Genomic DNA, 5,000 nt, shown 5'->3' with positions numbered 1-5,000 from the left:
AGATATTGACTATCGGAAGAAGAAAGAAGAAATGTTTCCTTCTCGAGCCATACCAGGCTCTTAAGGGCCGGTTTCCTGGTTTCAGTGGCATATAAATTCCCCAGTTGGACGGGATGCCGATCTATCGCAGGATTACTCATTTTTGCCAGCTGAGTGGACTGGAGCAACGTGAAATGAAGAGTTTTGCTCAAGAACACAACGCATCGCCCGGTCCAAGAATCGAAACCACAATTTTACGATCACGAGTCCAATACCCTAAGCCACGCACCTCCACTATTGACTATCAGAGTAAGCTGTAAACTGGAGATCGTCTGTTATACCAAAAAAAATATCTGAAAATTTACAAATATCCACAAAGTTTTATACTGACAAAGAACTGAGTGGGTAAATCATTTTACTACAACATTCTCCATTCTTCATATTTGTCATTATATATGTGCGTGAATGTGTGAATGTGTGTATGTGTGTCTGCCTGCCTTTGCGTCTATATTTATCCACTCTCGAAGGCGGCGAGCTGGCAGAAACGTTAGCACGCCGGGCGAAATGCGTAGCCGTATTTCGTCTGTCGTTACGTTCCGAGTTCAAATTCCGCCGAGGTCGACTTTGCCTTTCATCCTTTCTGAGTCGATTAAATAAGTACCAGTTACGCACTGGGGTCGATGTAATCGACTTAATCCGTTTGTCTGTCCTTGTTTGTCCCTTCTATGTTTAGCCCCCTGTGGGCAACAAAAAAAAATATATTTATCCGCTCACCACTCGACAACTGGCGTTGGCTTGTTTGCGTCTGCTGAACATATGGGTTCGGCAAAATATCCTGCCAGAGTAAGTACCAGGCTTTTAAAAATAAGTACTGGGAGCGATTCGTTCAACTAAAACCCTTCGAGGCGCTGCAATCCAATGACTGAAACAAGTAGAAGATAATAAAAATACATACAAACATACGAGGGACGTTCAATAAGTAATGCCTCGGACCCACTTGCAGTTGTTTGATCTAGCTGAAATTTTGCATGTGCAATTATTTATATCTCTATAGATTAATTAACAAACTACAGCTCTGAGCTAATTGTGGTCTCTGATTTACAGGTGTTTGAACTGAGTCAAGTGTGAAATGGAGCCTGTTGAGTGTCGAGCAGTGATCCGGTTTTTGTATTTGAAAGGACGCACACCACAGGAGACTTTTGATGAAATGAAAGTAACTTATGGTGATGATGCCCCATCATATGACCTTGTAAAATGCTGGCATCGTGAATTCAAACATGGTCGGAACTCTGTGGAAACAGCTCCCAGATCTGGTCGCCCCCTTCTGCCATTGATGAGGGATCTGTCCGTCAAGTTGAGGCTGCCATTTTGGAAGATCGATGCATAACTATTCGCCAAATAGCCCATGAGGTCAAGATTAGTACCGGGTCTGTGGAAACTATCATTCATGACCATTTGCATATGCAAAAGGTGTCTGCCAGATGGATTCCCAGATTGCTCATACCTTTCCAGAAGCAAGAACGCGTCGAGTGCTCGAGGATGAATTTGGAGATGTGCCAAGAAGATGAGTCAAAATTTTTCAAAAGACTGATTACACAGGATGAAACCTGGGTCCATCACTATGATTCAGAGACCAAAGCCCAGTCAATGCAGTAGATGCACCGTGACTCACCTCCTCCAAAGAAGGCAAGGGTGCAGCCCTCCGCTGGCAAGGTCATGCTCACAGTCTTCTGGGACCAGGACGGAGTAGTGATGGCAGATTTCCTGGCAAAGGGTACCACAATTACAGGAGCCTATTATGCTTCACTTTTGAGGAAATTAAGAGAAGCTATCAAAATCAAGAGGTGGGGCAAGCTCAGCAAAGGCATCCTCCTCCTGCAGGAAAACGCTCCGGTCCATAACTCGCGTGTCGCCAGATCAGAAGCACAGGCGTGCTGCTATGAACTCCTCCACCATCCCCCCTACGCTCCTGACCTTGCACCCTCTAATTTTCACCTCTTTCCAGCCATGAAGTTGTTTTTGAAAGGAAAGCATTTCACAGATGATGCAGCCTTGATTTCTAAAGTCACGTCGTGGCTGGAGGACCAAGCTGGGGTCTTCTACAAAAACGGTCTCCAGCGCTGCATCAAACGATGGGAGAAATGCGTAACTCTGGGTGGTTCCTATGTAGAAAAAGACTAATAACTGTGCCAAGTTTCGTTGCTCTACTTCTATGGGAAGTGGGTCAGGGGCATTACTTATTGAATGCCCTTCGTACATGTGTGTGTATGTGTGTGTGTGACTGTGTGTGTGAGAGAGAGAAAGAGAGAGAGAGAGAGAGAAAGAACGAGGGAAAGAGAAAGAGAGAATATATATAGTTAATGTTTAGATCTTTGTTCTTCCTTTTCATGAAGCCAGTGGTGTTCTCAGTAAGCTTCTTGGATGATGTTTCGGATTGTTGTAAACTCTTCTTGGTGTCCTTGTTACTGTGGAGCTGTTTGGCAGCTTTTTTATGTATTCTTGGAATTCTTCAGCTTGGTTTCTTTAAATTTCAGTTTATTGAGCTTTCTTTGTAGCTGACACTGTAAGTGGGAAAATGGTTTACGATGAACAGAAATTCTGATTCGGCTGAGTAGAATAACCCGTCAAACAGCCGTCTGCTTTTCTTGCTGTCTTATGTTAGTCATGCCTTTCTTGTTGCTTTGACTAGTGATAAAGTAATCATAGAGATGTCAATATTTGTTTCTACCCTAAGCACACAAAGTCCGAAAATTTGGGGGAAGGGGCCAGTCAATTAGATCGACCCCAGTGCGCAACTGGTACTTAATTTATCGACCCCGAAAGGATGAAAGGCAAAGTCGACCTCGGCGGATTTTAACTCAGAACGTAACGGCAGACGAAATACCTATTTCTTTACTACCCACAAGGGGATAAACACAAAGAGGAAAAACAAGGATAGACAAACGGATTATGTCGATTATATCGACTCCAGTGCGTAACTGGTACTTAATTTATCGACCCCGAAAGGATGAAAGGCAAAGTCGACCTCGGCGGATTTTAACTCAGAACGTAACGGCAGACGAAATACCTATTTCTTTACTACCCACAAGGGAATAAACACAAAGAGGACAAACAAGGACAGACAAACGGATCAAGTCGATTATATCGACCCCAGTACGTAAATGGTACTTATTTAATCGACCTCGGCGGAATTTGAACTTAGAACGTAGCGGCAGACGAAATACTGCTTAGCATTTTGCCTGGTGAGCTAACGTTTCTGCCAGCTCGCCACCTTAAGGACATGTCAATATTAAGAATGAGGATACATTCTTGTAATTTTTAAGTGGTTTGAGAGTCGAAACTGAATTGGTAATGAAGAATTCGTGCTCTATGCAAAGTCTGAGAAGTAACTCTTTGTTTGCATTGTAATTTCCGGTACCTTGTTTCCCCTAACGTTCTCCCACAAGGGGGGGGTTCTTTCCAACACTGGCACTGAAATCGCCAATCAAGATAAGCTAGTCACCAAAGAGACCGACATAAATGAAGAAGAAAGGAGTAGGGGCCGACGGCTTGGCAGCTAATGATGGAAATACATATTTGTTATGCCTGATTGTGGATTTTTTCAGTACCTTAGCCTCGTTATTCTGAGTTGTCCTTCATTTCTAGTAAAATGTAAAGTGTTGGTAGATTCATAGTTTGTGGAGATTACTTGCTTTGATATTCATTGTTTTTTACTTCTCAGATAATATTTTCAAGCTCAGATAACGCTTAGATATTGGTGTCTAGTGTTGAGGAGGTTCTATGGCATATAGGTAGATAGATAGATAGATAGATAGATAGATAGATAGATAGATAGATAGATAGATAGATAGATAGATAGATAGATAGATAGATAGATAGATAGATAGATAGATATCTCAAGAATTCAATCACTACTACCATCCACAACAAGTCACTTTCAAGGCACTTGACCATTTAACATCCTACTACTAGCATAACACTCCTGCATACTTCTTCTTCTTCTTCTTCTTCTTCTTCTTCTTTGCCAAGAATACACAACGACCTCGAACCTACAAGAGTATATAAGAGAGACAGAGAAGGCAGAAACAACGAAAATGCCCCTTGTATTTGAAAACTATGCAAATATTCTTTTAAAAAAACTTTTCATTTAATTTTTTCAAAATTTAATTGTTTTCCATACTACAGTTGAACAAAGTCTCAATGACTGAAACCGGTACAGAAATTTTTTTATAAGATTATTTTATCATTTTCTACCTTTTTTCCATATATATATATATATATATATTATATATATATATATATATATATATGGAGAGAGAGAGAGAGAGAAATAGATAGATAGATAGATATATATATATATATATATATATTATATATATATAATATTATTATATATATATATTATATATATATATATATATATATATTATATATATATATATGGGGATGGAAGCACTCCGTCGGTTACGACGACGAGGGTTCCGTTGATCCGATCCAACGAAACAGCCTGCTCGTGAAATTAACGTGTAAGTGGCTGAGCACTCACAGACACGTGTACCCTTAACGTAGTTCTCGGGGATATTCAGCGTGACACAGAGAGTGACAAGGCCGGCCCTTTGAAATACAGGTACAACAGAAACAGGAAGTAAGAGTGAGAGAAGGTTGTGGTGAAAGATACAGCAGGGATCACCACCATCCTAACCACTGGGCCATTGCGCCTCCACACTATATATAATATATATATATATATATATAATATATATATATATTAACAATTGAGGATAAAATCTTTAAAAGAAATTGCATTCGGTAAAATTTTGTTTATTTTTAGTAGTTTTGACCGCATTGGTCCCTCTTAGCGTGTTGGTATCTACGAATAGTAAAAGGGGGTAAAGACCCCCTTCGGTCATGAATGACCATGGGATTGCACCTAGTAAGTTACCCTCCTAGACACAAGTCCGGGCAAGGTTGTTTATGGAAGACCAGCAGTCGCCCATGCATACCAGCCTCCCCTCTCCACG

Source organism: Octopus sinensis, linkage group LG1, assembly GCF_006345805.1.
Source record: "Octopus sinensis linkage group LG1, ASM634580v1, whole genome shotgun sequence".
Classification (NCBI taxonomy): domain Eukaryota; kingdom Metazoa; phylum Mollusca; class Cephalopoda; order Octopoda; family Octopodidae; genus Octopus; species Octopus sinensis.
Note: the sequence above shows the minus strand (reverse complement) of the source record.